The following is a 15,398-nucleotide window of genomic DNA, read 5'->3' on the forward strand; positions in this document are numbered from 1 at the left end:
ACAACGCATTTTAATCACAAATAAATCAACTCCAAACCCTAGGACATGCTCAAGATCCAACTACACCACAACCATCTGCTTAATGGGGGAACTACTCACTAATCATGCTAATAACATGGTTAATCAATAAATTAACAAGCAACAACATGATTAACAAGAAATCAACAAAGCAAAATCAACCCCCAAACTAGTTTCTCATGATTCCTCGAAGGAACTGGAAAAAGATATAGAAATGAAAAGCATTAGAAGGTTATCCTGACGTCTTAGCTATGCACACTCTCTCTATAGGCTTGAAATCTATCTCCCTCCACGGATTTTGACTCAACTCCTCTAGAGTCTAAAGGTATTTTATTGGTTGTAACATCTGGGTTAGGGTAAAAGGTGGGGCAAAAATTTGAAAATTTGGTGGTATTTCTTAAGTGAAGCAAAAGAGAGGCCCTCTCTCAAAAGCAAGTGCCCACCGTCGACCATTGCTGGTTCTGCCTGCTCCGGTCGCACACACCACCGTCCTTGTGCTCCACCACCACCGTCCAACAGCTGGCCACCAGGTTTGTTGTTAACTTATATTTAACTTCTTACCTCAATTTCGTTTTCTTCTTGCTAGGGCTACAATTTTGATTGCAGTTTTTAGGTCAAAATTGGGGCAATTTCATTATTATTGTTGTTGTTTTCAAATTATTATAGGTTATTAGTTCTGAAATATATTGGCATTTTCTAGGGTTTTGTTAATTTAGATTTTTCAATATTATTTTTTATTAGCCTCTAATTTTCTGGAATTTCTTTGTTCTGTTTTGACTAACATTAAATTGTTGATGTTATAATTTTCTGGAATTTCGTTGTTTTGTTTTGACTAAAGCTTATGCTCCTCATTTTTCAGATAAGACCTGAAGAAAGGCATTCATGTTGAAAACCTAAGAGTTAGAGGTCACTAGTGCTCGAGATGTTATGCAACAGCTTCTTCAGGTATTGATCAACCTAACTAAACACATACTCAACCTACAGAAGACCTTGATTAGATTGTACAAGCATAATTAAGTTTGCATGGTGATAGATAATCTTTTGTTCTTTGCTAAAGTCTAAAGTTTAGGTTCGGTTTTGGTAAGAGCATGGTTTGTTAAGGAGCCAATCTCAAGTATTCTCAACCCTTGACATGATCTTTGACCTCTTAAAATATGCCTCTTTACTAGGGGCCTCCTGAATGAGTTACAACAACAAACTTTACAAATATCTTGTGACAAGGTTGCAAATTAACTAGGAGCCTCTAGGATGACTAGCAATAATACGTATCAACTAGTAAAATTCTGTGTTGATTCCACTTGTCATCTTCAAATATGAACTCGTGAATGGTAAATATGACAATCTCGGAATATGTTTCAAAGTCTCTAAGGTGACTGATATTTTAATCGATGCCTGTTTTTTACGAATTCTATATACAAGTGCCTAATGAAGGAATGTTAATGGTTGTCAGGGTGCTGCAAACAGAAAGGTGGCTGCCACTAACATGAATAGAGCAAGTAGTCGTTCTCACAGTGTATTCACCTGTGTTATTGAGAGTACTGTAAGTATTTTCCCTCTAAGTCTAGTATGTGTAAAAAAAAACCAGCTCTTATATAGTGCAGAATTTTCAAAGTTTGAAATTTAAGTGCTTAATGAATGGTGGTAAAATTGCAGTGGGAATCCCAAGGTGTAACACATAATCGCCTTGCTCGACTAAATCTTGTAGATTTAGTTGGCTCTGAAAGGTAAAATCATAAATTGCAACTCGTTGCTAGTACTAGACTAATACAAAAGAAAGAAAATAGAAAGAGAGAAATTATTGTTCTAGAATCTAGTCTTCTTGTTGAGTGTTTTACTGCTATCTATTTCAAGTCTTAGCCTCTCCAAGATGATCATTACAGGCAAAAGAGTTCTGGTGCAGAAGGTGACCGTCTTAAAGAAGCCACAAATATCAATAAGTCATTGTCAACTTTAGGTCTGTTTTTCCTTCTTTCAATTAAAACTATATAGCAGTAGCTCACAGTAAAGAATTTATCTCTTGATTGTCCTTACTTTTTTATAATGCTTCAGACTCGCGATAATGAACCTCATGAGCATATCCAATGGAAAATCCCATCACGTGCCATATCGAGATTCAAAATTAACCTTTTTGCTTTAGGTATTTTCTAACACAATTTTTTGCTCATTAATCTGCCAAGGAATTTTATTTGCAAGTCTGACTTGAGCTGTACTTTGGAATTCAACTCACTTGGAGGGAATGTAAAAACTACTATAATTGCTAATATTAGTCCATCCAACTGGTTAGTGCTTCCTACATCCCTTTTCTTTTTAATCGTCACTTTCATCTATAATGCAATGGGAATCTAAACCAGGCAAAGTGTTTAGTTTGTATCTCGTACACATGGTAGTGTTGATTTAGCAATCTCGAATAATTCTCTTCTATTTTGAGGTGATGGCAGAGTTTATAATTTTGCTTAAGCAGATACAGAGTATTTCCTATTTTTTCTTTATCTCGAGTTCCAAATATAGAAGGTAGATTTTTCTGTGTTTAGAACTTTATTCCTTGATATAACTTTTCGGCTTCTTGCAGCTGCTCACTGGAGACTCTTAGTACCCTGAAGTTTCAGCGTGCTAAATTTATAAAGAACAATGTATGTTGTCAGGAAATCTGTACTACTTTGTGTTTGGCTAAGTTGGTTTTCTTTAGATATTTGCCTTTAAGTACCATTCTCTAAAAGAATATTAACTGGTTAGCTTCATGTTCATTAATTATAATATTTATATCCATTTGTTCAACCTATCAGGCCGTTGTAAACGAAGATGCTTTTGGTGATGTCCTTGCCATGAGAATGCAAATTCAGCAATTGAAGGTATCTCTATCTTATATCTTCCCAAGAACTAATACAATAGAGAATTTCTTCTAAGAGAAGCATAAGATTATATTAATACACACATATTTCATAGGTTGTGTAAAAATGCAAAAGTCTTGTTGCCAAACAATCTCAATTCTCTCTTGAATTTGTACTAATCTTTTTATTTTTAGTACATTAGTATAATTTCTGTCTTCATGTTTCAAATATTTTTTTGAAGAAAATAGTTAAGCTGTTGTTGGATTGGTGTTGGATATCATAAAGAAGTTAAATTATATGAACCTTGTCTGTACTCATTTGATTTATCATGGTGTAGAAAGAAGTGTCACATCTGCGTAGTTTACAAAATGGAGGAGCTAGAAATTAGGATAATGATGCCATGACGTTGGGGGTTTTGGGTGGGGAAAGGGATGGGAGTTAGGGTGGTTTCGGGTTGGGGAATTCAAGTTTTGGGCGGTTTCGTTGGTAGGGCTGGGGCGGGGGGTCTATTGCGCTCATGTGGCTCTGGAAGGAGGGTGGTTACGGTGGTGGTGCAGGGGGAGGGGGTGGCTATCGGGGCTGGGCTGGGGAATGGCTGTCGGGCTGGGTGGGGAATTGTTTAATTAATTTTTTTTTTTATTTTAGGGTTTTGAATTTTAATTAGATAATTGAATTTATTTTAGATTTTGGGGTTTCATTGTTGTATTATCGAAGTTAATATGTTGGATTTTAGGGATTTTTGGGTCAAATACCTAGCGACAAACTCCTATGTTCCTTCACTGAAACGCAGTCAAGAGATAGAGTGCAGTATGTGCTTAGAACGTGTGCTCGCTAAGATAGCAGCCTCTGAACGGAAGTTTGGTTTGCTATCAGAATGTGACCACCCATTTTGTATAACTTGCATCAGATTTTGGCGTAACAGCTCACCAACCTATGGAATAAATGTTAATTCCACATTGAGGGCTTGTCCTATATGTCGTAACAGCTACAGTGGAATCACATAAATTGTAGCCTCTTTCTCCTTATACTGCGTAAGTTATATAATCAAATTTATCTTGCTCGAGCTAGCAAAAATACCCTTGACTTTTCTGTCTTTTATGAACAGCTATGAGGATTTGAAGCCACCCAGCTCTCCAAGCCCATCTTCTCCTGGTAACTCTCGTGAAGAATCTTTGGAGACTTCAACACCTGTGGATGGTGTACCACAGTTCATTGATGGAAACGGATCCTTGGCAGAAGATGTTCAAGAGGAATTGATTTTTTACCACTCACCATTCCCTGTGTAAGTCTTTGCAGTCATGCTGATATCCTGAGGGTGGTGAAGTCATGTGATTATCCCAAACATGTGTAGAAATGTACTAGTGTAGTATGTTTTAATAGCAAGTGAATAAACTAGATTACCATAGGTAATTTGCTCATATGCATGCATCATTCTCCCACATTTACTCAATTGATTCAGTCAAGATGCCCTTTGTATTTTGGCTTCATTTAACCACAACATAGAAATACCTTTTTACTTGAAGTTTTTATTCTATGGATCATAATTTAGTCAAGTCATTTAGCTAGTCAGTAGCTGGCTCTCATCTTTACACATAATTTGAGATTCCCTTTTCAACTCATAAATTATTTGGGAAAATAGCTGATAAAAGAATTGGTTATCTTCTCTTTTCCTTGCAGATATGAAGACTTGAAGCCCCCTACTTCGCTAACCCCAACAACTCCTAATTCATTGGCCACTTCCATGGCCTCGGATGGTGCTGAATCTCAGACAGCTAGCTTGTCAAATAATGGTCCAGTTGAATCTATGGAAGCATAAGATGCAGGGAATGAGCAGACTTCCGCACAGCCAAAGCCAAGACCACTTTCAACGTATACAATGTAAGTCAATCAACATTCAATCTTTCTTTCTTTTTTTTTCCCGAATAATTTCTGTTTACCATTTCAATGGATAAGAGGTTTCTCATCTTGCTGGAATACTAAACTGAATATGCACACGTATAGTTGTATTGTCTTGAGAGCGAAATTCCAGTCTTTCTTTTTGGAAATGGTGGTGGTTGCTCAACTAATTCGACAAATTGAAAGATTATTTAAGTGTGTCTATAGAATTAGCTTGATTATAACTCATTGAGGCTAGCTGCTAACTAGTTAAAGACATTTTCATTGTAGTATAATTATTTGGTAATCTGGTATAGATGAATACTTTGTATTAGTATATTGTCTTTAATTTAAGCATCTATATATAGTTCTCTGTTACATCTGAAAAGCCGAAGATTTTTTTTTTCAAGTAAAAGTTATAATTTCTATCAGATTGTGAGATACTAAAATGTGTTTGTTTTGATTACATATTAAAGCCAAAGTTATCTATTGTGTATAGTCCATGAGATCATTTCAGACTTAAAGGGAGCTTAATTTTTTATCTCAAATTTTGTATTGCTTTCAAACATAAATGATGAATGATCTCCTTAATTTTGTATTGCCGTCATCCCTCTTTAATGTTTACTTAGTTAATTACTCGTTTACAGGCTGGTTCTGACTTCTGGTTTGTTCTGACTTTGAGATTCATTGGTTTGTTCTGACTTCTGGGATTCATTCTCCTTTTTGCTCTCTTGTGAGCAACTGTACATTGACATCTCAAGTTCTGAATTTAATTCATATTATGAGGCAGAAGTTTAGTGGCATCTTAACTGTGTACATCGAATATTATAGCTTTGGAAAGTTTTTCTTCATGTCTGATGTAGATGTGAGTTTTTCAGCAATATATCTGTCTTCTTGGTCAGCTTAAACTTTTATGAAAGTTGTAATGGTGATTTTGCTTTTTCAGGAGTAAAGGTCATTGCACTCGACTAATGCTATGATCGGAATGCTTCTAATGCCAGCTTAGTCTGCCTGAGAGCCTTTTGCGTGTCCATGTTGTTTGTGCTTATGTAACATTGTATGTTATTTATTCTTTGACGAAAATTGTAATATTACAGCCTTTTATAATGAAAATATGTAACTTTATATATATTTTAGTGTTTATATATCAATTTTAGTGAAAAAAGTGCAAAAAAAAATTTTTTTAGGGCACTTTTGGCACTGGTTTTGGAACAGAACTGGCGCTAAAAGTTTTTTTAAAATTTTTTTGGGACTTTTGGCACCGGTTTAAAGCAAAAACCAGTGCGAAAAGTGAGGTTTTTTTCACCGGTTCTCACCCAGTACCGGTGCGAAAAGTCTGATTTCACACCGGTTTTGAACCGGTGCGAAATCCATGGGGTTTTAGCACCCCCCAAATCAAGACCGGTTCAAAACCGGTGCGAAATGGGGGTTTGAACTGGTGCGGATTACATGTTTTCGCCTAGTGATCTCATCCTCCAATGAGATTCCGAGAAGCTGCATGTGTTTGAAGAGCCTAGTCATTCCAAGCACATGAGGTCGGAGGGGCATGCCGGGTCTCAATTTGGCATTGTAGACCTTTGTCCAAAGCCGACGCCTTTCCTTAGCAAGACAACCCACATTTGGTGGCTTTATCTTCATGTTTGAGAGTGACCTAGTCAAATCAAACACGAGTCCATTATAGTTGCCATTGTCACTCTTGGTGACTCTTACATTGACAACGTCCTCAAGTGCTTTGAGGAACATGTCCGGAAGGTAGGAGGAAAGGCTTTCCTTCCAATCTTCCGGTATGGAATTGGCCATGAGTCGTGAGACTTTCTTGCAATTGGAAGACCATTCTTCATGAGCCTCATCGGTCATGATCCCCTTAGAGAAGAAGCTTGGAATGGGAGTGTTAAGAGTGTACTCCAAGGAACAATGCCGAAGAGTTTTCCTGAGTTCCTCCTCCTACTCCTTGAAGTTTACCAAGTTTAGGCAAAATGCCAACTTGTTGGGGAGTTCCGGGCACATAGAGTTGTTGTTTGAGTTACTTGCAGACATAGTTCTACAATTGAAAGAATTTGAAATGAAAAACCATTCATATAACCAATAAGTTTAAAATTTAAAAGCGTTCATGCAAATTTTCAATCTTATTGAGCATTTTATCCACGCATTAATAAATTTGTCCCTTTTAGGCGGGAATAAAATGATTCTGAGATCCTAAAGATCAAGAAATGGTTAAGCATGCTTTGGCTTGTCTTAACATTAAATATCTTAAAGTAAGCAATCCAATTGCTAATAGCTCCAAGCTACTATCGGTTTGATAAAATGTCGCATCTAATGCACTCTTGACATTTTATCTCTTTTGCCACGACATCTAAGGACTCCAACTGATATCGTTGAGCTTGACCAAGACAACTTGTATACCTAGTATACCTTACGTTCCTAGGGAAGTAGTGATGACTCGCTTTGGCGTAGCCCATCACATATGCGCATTAGTTCGGTAAGTATTGTTCTTGGAACGACAAATTTTGGCTCAATATTTTAAGGGACCTAGGGTTTCTATGTTGGTTGATTTAAGTGAACTTAACTAATCGTCGCAACATAAGAAATCCTAGACATGTATCTAACATTCATATAAATATATAACAATAATATATATAAGACATAAATTTGATGCATTTGGCAACTAGCATGACCCCTTGAAATCTTCAAATCTTCAAGGGTCTTCATTTTGGCCGTCTTCATCGAAACGCCGTCTTGAGACATCTTTGCCAAAATAAAATAACTAGCTACTACGACTAAGATTAATCTAAAGTATAAAAATACTTAACGGTTCGCAGACCATATTTAGATTTTACAAAAATACATAACAGAACGCAGTCCGCATTTTCTATCCTAGTCAGGTCCCACTAGTTGCCATTTTCTCAAAACCTGTTTTGAAAACAATCTTTCATTCACCCATTCACTATTTGTGAATGGCCCATGCACATTAAACACGCAAAACCAGTAACTAACTTAGGTGGTTAATCCGATTAACGCGCCTAATCAAAACTAGTCAAAGTTGTTTAATCCATTATTTCTAAGGTGCAAAATTGCTCACGTAATTAACTAAGCTCCCACTAAATTCCGCATCCATACTTAATCAATCCGATTAATTAAGTCGGCTTAACCCATAATTTGTCAAAATTTTGCAAAAGTCGAAAAATGAGGTTTGACCTCGTTAAAATAATTACATAAATATTTTAAAACCGGAAAATTTTTCACAAATGCATAGCTCGAAATTAAGCAAAATAGCCCACACAATGCCTAGTGGGTTGTGCACCATGGCTGTTAGGCAACCCATGGCCTGTGCTTTGGTGCGTGGTGATAGCATGCAGTGCCTAGCGTAGCATGCATGCCACGCTGCTAGCGCCAGCCGCCTGCCTAGCATGCTGGTGCCTGCCAGCAAGTGGTGCGCTGGGCTGGCGCTTGCTGCCATGCTGCCCAGCAGCATCCCCTCGCAAGCCAGCTCCCAGCCACTGCCCCACGCACATCAGCCCCAAGCTTCCCTCGCCACACAGCATCGCACAACAGCACGCTTCGATGCTTAGCCCCTGTGCGCACCATAGGCAGCCTACATGCGGGCTGCTGGGCAACCCGACTAGCCTTGGTGACGCTTGGGGTTTTGCCTCGATTTGCGTGCATATTTCTCGGGATTTTAATCCCGATTTACGTGTGACGTAAAATTAATCTAAATTTATTTTAAAATTAATTTAGGGCAAAAATGAAATAAAATAAGTCCAACTTAATTAAATTCAATTTTAATGATGCACAAGCCTAAATCATCCAAAATTTTCTTTTGAAATAATTTAGGTCTTCCTTTATGCTTAAAATTAAAAAGAGCTATGTCCATAATTAATTTAACCAATATGCAAATTAATAATGGATTTGACAAATGGGAGTTGGAAAAATAAATTAATCATCTAATGATAAAATTTTCCAACTTTCATACTTGTGTAAAATAACAAGATTACATCCTCCAATATGAAGATTAATCATAATTACTCACAAGCATTTGAACTTCAAGGATTTTAATCAACCAAAAAATGAAAAAATCCAAACTTAGTTCAATCATGGAATTTAGGGTTAAAGTTCCAATCATTTAAACATTTAAAGATTAGATCTTTAACATACTTAGGAACTTAAAATTACACATTCACATCAAACATTCACACATTAATGCAATTTATTTGCATAATTGTGAAGAAACAAGTTTGTGTGAAAAAAAGAGCATATCAACTCAAGCACTAATTACAAGTCCATAATTATGCTTAAGGATATTTAAAATGGCAGTAGATTAGGGATGCAATAATGCATTTAATCTATCCTTGAAATGCTTGCATTAATCAAGGCTTACAAGATTTAAAACTTTCGTTGAAAACGAAAAAACCACAAAAAAATGGGTTTCTGGTTCGAATTTGGCTTCTGGACAGGTCTCAAAGAGGATGAATTTGATTCAGAATGTCAATTCCACCCAAAAAACACTATTTTTGAGCAAAATTCTAGGTTTGATAGCCAAAACGAGAAAAATACGAGTTTTAAAATTAATTAAAACGAGCTTCTAATCCAATTAGAAAAGCAAAACCAGAATATAAATCTTCTTTAAAACACCTTAATTAATAAATAATTGCAAAAATTAAAAGGAGCATGGCTCCGATACCGCTGTAGGGTTTCTTAGTGACCCTCACTACGTGGAATGAAATCCCCCAAGACCCGCCCCCATAATTAATGCAACTAATACAAACAAAACATAATTAAAACACAATTAAGAGTAAGGATAAGAAATATACCCTCGACGCGTGCTTCGCTCTTACAACGAGCTCTTACTTCAACCTCGATAATGCGAGGCCTCCAACGGGATCGTACCCTCGAACCCCACCCGATCGTCCTAAGCCTCGAAGGTTAGTCGAGGCTCGGACAAAATATAAATTTGGAGTTTTACGAATTCAAGGTATACTCAACAATGGAGTTTCCTTTACAATTCCACTCAAGTGTGTTCTTTCCCAAATACCCAAGCCTTGGTATTTATAGGGAAATGAACCCTTGATTTCCAATCTCCCACCAATGTGGGAGAGTTGGTAAATATGACAATTTATTTAATTTTAAATTAAATAAATAATCAACTCAATCACAATGCAACAAGTGTCAAGGGGGGAGAGAGAGTTAGGTGAGGACCTAAAGTAAGGGGGGGACCATTGCCTTGCTCCCTAAGACTTTGCCCAAGGGTTGGTCCCCACCCCTCACAAAACCGGCCTCATGTGGGCTACTGGGCTGGCAGCCAGCTAGCATGCCAGCTAGCACTGCCAGCATGCCAGCATGCTAGCACCAGCCCAGCCAGCACAAGCATGATGCATGTGGCTGTGCTGGGCAGTGGCTACGCTGCTGCTGCTTGCTAGGCGCTGTGTGCTGCTAGCTAGGCGCTGCTGTCCAGCCATCGCACACGCACACGCAAGCCCAACCATAGCGCACATGCACGCAAGACCCAGCCATGCCGCACATGCACGCAAGGCCCAGCATGCGTGCTGCTAGCGAGCCACACATGCTGGATGGCTTGATGCTTGGCGATAGTGCTAGGCACACACGCACACGCACACGCGCAAGTGCCCAACACTGCGATGGTGCTATGCTATGTGCTGTGATGGTGCGACAGCCCTAGGTACATGCACACGCACACACGCATAGGCCTAGCTATGCGATAGTGCTGTGCTTGTGCTGCGATGGTGCGACAGCCCTAGGCACATGCACACGCACACACGCATAGGCCTAGCCATGCGATAGTGTTGTGCTTGTGCGATGGGCTGCGATAGCACCTAGGGCGCGCCTAGCACACACATGGTGCGCCTAGGCTTGCGATGAGCTAGCCTAGCCTAGAACTTCACATGGCTAGGCCAATGTGATGCTACGGCTATGCTTGTACTTGTTGCTTGTGATTTTGCGACGCTCGGTTTCGACGCCCTAGGCTCGAAATATCCGACGTCTGTGTTCGTAAAACTCCGACGACTCATTATATCCTTCAGATTGATTCGTCTTCTCAGATCGGTTGTTCGATTGGGTTTGACCCAAAGGGTTCAGTTAAGATTAAGTTATAATATTAATTATACCTTAATATTACTGATCGAAAGCGTCCTCCACCTAGGCATTCTGATCACTTGACCTTACTGAAGAATTAACTCTTTAATAATTTTGAACCCTCTATCAAAATCATACACTTGTTGGAAGGACACCATTCCTTTCACTCCCAAGGATCTGACTCTTTGATTCTAGCTTGATCTAAGGCATCTTTCAAGATTATATTAGCTGAGCTGCCATTATCAACAAGCACTCTTTTCATAAGGCAATGGCTAACATGGAGGGAAGATAACCAAACAATCATGATGTTCCGGCTCATTGAATCTGCTTTCATCGAACACTATGTTCATCTCGTCCAATGCTTTTTCTTCTTTACTGGGATAGGTCTGAGGGACATTTAAAGCTGACGTGCCGACCATTGCTATCTTCTTTGCATTGGAATAGGTTATACCACTTATGCTTGATCCTCTTGCTATGGCACTAATTACGACGCTTGGCGGAGGCAAAGCTGGCGGTCCAGATAAGGCTTCTCTTTTAACATGAGTCTCAACTATGATGAATGATAAATCAAACGAGACGAATAGGGTCATCAAACTGTGTCCCCCACAAACGGCGCCAAACTATTTAGGTCAAAATTTGATCGCCACATAAGACCAGGCTCAATTAGACAACAGCTAGATTAATGATAATGCGAATGACAATGCAGGTTCAAGGAATAAAGATGAATGATCTATGAGAAACGAACAAAGGGGAAAGGGAGGAAGAGACACAAGATGATGACGCAGAAAACCTAGGAATAAGGGTAAAAATTACGGGTGGCTATGAGTCCACCAATCCACTAGGTTAAATGTTTGATACAAGTACACTGTAGGTTTAGAATAAGGCTATAACGTTGCTAATAATTGCTAATTGCTATGAAATGTAAGGCTTGGATATTTTGTGATGATTTTTACAATGATTATTCTCCTATTTATAATAAATAAGTCTTCATGAAATGCTTCAACGGCTCCTTCCCTGATTTCGTGGAATCCAGAGTTAGTTTCCAGGTTTAGTTCCGAGTTTAATGCCATATTCTCCATGCACTTATCCGTTGTGATTTGACTTGTTCTTATCAACAGTTAGTTGCGGCTTGTGGTTCCGATTCTTATGATACGTACTCCCTTAACTCTTTCAACTAAGATCCTCTTGGAATATTCTTTGGAAAGATCTTCACTTGACTTCCTTCGATTACTTAGAGTCGGACTATTGACTTCATGGTAACCTGTAATCTGCAACCTAGCAACCTACGAACATACGAACCTATGGTGATAATTTGGGCATAACAATCACTATTCATGTTAACACCGCTAACAGTGTTAGCAGTTCCTCCTTAAACAATACTTTATTTTGTTATTTACTTACAAATTTGCCACTGTGATTGTACGAAATTTTTCACACTTCGCCCTACTGTAGGTCATGTTTTTAAACATGCCGGTGGTCTAAGGAAAATAAGCTAGAGAAAAAGAGTCGCCAACAAGTTTTAGAAACTTGTAAACCATTCATGATTATGAAGGTTACACCGTACCCCATTCACAATCACAAAGATTGCTAACTCCATAGTGGTCCGGAACCATGACTGGATGTTCGGGGATGATGGTACAAATTCAACCTCAAAGAGATCAAACCCGCCCTAAAATAGGCCTCTACTTAATTCTTATGATATTAATGTGTGCTTTTCGATCAACATACATACATCAAATAAATCCAAAACCTATTTAATTTACGTTGGTTGATTATTAATGCACAATCAAATCTAATATTGGCGATCACTTAAATTAAAATCATGTTAAAACTAAATCTATTATTAATTAACTTATTAGGCGTGATTTCAAGTACAAATTCCCTTTAAACCTGCAAAAAGGGCTAAGCAATAGCAATAAATCATGAACAATCAGGAAACATATGATCAATATAACGATCATCATCAAAATATCGTTAGTGGTATAATCCTAGGCATGATACTAAACAGATTAATAACAAATCCTAGCATGCATGTCACTAATAACAAAATCAAAGCGTTATCCTAAACATACATGATACTAGAAATCGAGATAACATTCTAAACATGATACTAGAAATAAAAAATATAACATCCTAAACATGATTTCTAATCCAAAATCAAAAGAATAATTAAGTAATTAAATTACTTACTTTGATGCCTCGACCTTCTTGCTATTAAAACAATACACACGTTACTAAACTTCAAGAAAGCGAAATCAATAAAGTAAATAATAAATTAAATTAATTAAGAATTAAAATATAGATTTGGGACCAAACCCTCAGAACTATCAACCTTTCACGTCGAGGTCGAAGACAATGTCGAGTTTGGCTTGGAGTATTTGAATTTCCTAAGAAACTATGGTGACTGACTTAAGGGAATATCAAGGATGTGTTTAGGCTAAAGCTAAGAACATGGGTGTTTAAGAATATCATAGTATAAAGGTAATTGTTGATGCTAATTGTTAATGATGATTGTAGCTGATTTCAAAACGGGGTAAACGACCTCTATTTATAAGGAAAAAAGAGAGTCGAACGATCGGAAAAAGATTAAAAGTTCTGATTGAGATAAAACTTTTTGACGCGTCGCGACAGGGCTTGATGCGTCGCGACGGACTTATCGCGTCGTGACGACCTTTGTCGCTTTGCGACGGGAGTGTCGCGTCGCGACAAATTAAAAAATCAGATTTTATCCAAGAATTTCGTCGCACTGCAACACATTGTCATTTTGCGGCAGTTTCTGTCGCGTCACGATGAACCCATCGATGTGTGATGGTTCATAAGATAGAAATTGTTTGTACAGAGTTTGTTTATGATGGGTTTTCTATGAAAAAGATATCAGAACGTCTTTGAATTCGAAAAGGATATGGACTATCATATGAAGAGTTTTATTCGATCTAAATTTCTACGATCTTTATCTTTTTGGGAAGGATAGATTAGAACCTCCTAGAGGATTCTAGAAGTTCTTAATTGATTTAGGATTGGAAGTATGATCATATAGGGCCTAAATAAAGTATTTGGGCCCCATATAATCGTTGGGTCGTACTAAAGGTGGACCTAGGCTCGGTTTGAGCTCGGTTAAGTATTTTGGCCATAACTCATTCGTTATAAGTTGGATTTGAGCTTATAATATATCGTTGGAAATCTCTTTTTAAGCCCCATCCAACTAAACAATAATTGGACTGGGAATATGGACCAAAATAAACAGGTTTGGACGTTTTTATAATTTGGGCACAAAATGAATGATTTTAATTAAAAACACTTTGGGTAAGGTTAGATTTATGGTCAAGGCTTAAGGAACCTTTGCGAGACTCTTCAACTCTTACCGAACTCGTCAATCAAAACGTGAAAAATACTCATCACTGGGTTTGGTTTTTGGGGAGACACAATCAGGTATCTACAGTGATAAATGACTCATATTTATCATGGTGATAAAAAACTCATGTTTATCAATGTGATAAACTCGTATTTTCTCCTTTTTTTTTAACTAAGAAATTTAAGTAACTGAACTTGAGAAACAAATTTTTTTTTCTCAAGGGGATATTTTAGTCTTTTCGTGCATTTTGATGGAAATACAAATGTCTTTTGCTTATGTTTGGCTTGGAAGACGTTAAATGAACGTTTTTGTCTCTCTCTTCGTCAATGGAGTTTGAATTCTTCAACATTGGAGCTTAAATTCTTCAACATTGGAGCTTGAATTCTTCAATGGAGGTGGACAAAATCAACAGAGGAATGCAAACACCTTCTATTTGGGGTTTACCATGCCATAGATTTGTATAATTTTCTCAGAATTTTTCATAACGCCAGCGATGCCATTAGAAACGGTGGTATTGGGGTTCGTTGGGGTGTTGATGGAGTTAGGCTGAATGTTTATTGTGGTTGTTTGGGTTTGTCTACCATATGATTAGAATGGAAGAAGGGAGGTTGAAGAAGATGGAAGGATACCGGAAAAAAAAACGGAGTTTGATGTTGTAAAACATTAAAAAAAAAGTTGTTTGGAATTACAATATTGTCATTTGAGATACAAAATTCGTTACTCAAGTTGAGTAATTGGGGCATGCTCATTTTCACTTCATAAGTAAAGTTTATTTTTCTACTCCCTCCTTTCTTTTTTTCCAATTGTTACACATTTTGATGCCTTGGCAATATCAGCTCCCACTAATTTACTTTAATGCAATTTTTCTTTTTTTTTTTCTTTTGTTTTTTACACTTGTAACACGCTTTTTTGGCATGATATTTGAGCAAGTGATTAAACTATATAAATGGACAAATTATGCTATAAATTTAATCGTTGTAACTTGTAACTTTTTTTTCTTATTGGTGGTAAACTTTGTCAATTAATTTGTTTGTTTGCTTAGTTTAATATCTCCCTTAAAATGTGTGCCAAAGTGGTATGCTAAGTAAATAAAAACGGAGGAAATAAAAAGTGATTGGGGTATTAATAAAATTATACAATAAGATTTCGGAGTTAATATTGTATTGGAAGAAAGGGATGGGAGGGTGAAAACAATAATATTAATATAATAAATTAAAAAAAAGTAGTCTTGGGTTTAA

The 15,398-nt window shown here is 37.4% G+C and overlaps 1 long non-coding RNA gene across 8 annotated transcripts; it reads left to right on the top strand.

The window, feature by feature from the left end:
* The first annotated feature begins 220 nt into the window (after positions 1-220).
* Positions 221-5,849, top strand: LOC110735105. 8 transcript variants are annotated; one of them, XR_002513997.1, is made up of 13 exons: positions 250-548; positions 878-963; positions 1,469-1,558; positions 1,672-1,742; positions 1,899-1,972; positions 2,068-2,155; positions 2,252-2,297; positions 2,588-2,648; positions 2,802-2,867; positions 3,580-3,853; positions 3,952-4,128; positions 4,524-4,724; positions 5,668-5,849. It is a non-coding gene; the product is annotated as an uncharacterized LOC110735105 (long non-coding RNA). The 8 variants fall into 8 exon arrangements; XR_002513996.1 differs by adding an exon at positions 5,369-5,586 and having other exon boundaries at positions 221-548; positions 2,068-2,648; XR_002513995.1 differs by having other exon boundaries at positions 234-548; positions 2,252-2,648.
* The last annotated feature ends 9,549 nt before the right edge of the window (positions 5,850-15,398 follow it).

The sequence above is a fragment of the Chenopodium quinoa genome, unplaced genomic scaffold, assembly GCF_001683475.1.
Source record: "Chenopodium quinoa cultivar QQ74 unplaced genomic scaffold, ASM168347v1, whole genome shotgun sequence".
NCBI lineage: Eukaryota > Viridiplantae > Streptophyta > Magnoliopsida > Caryophyllales > Amaranthaceae > Chenopodium > Chenopodium quinoa.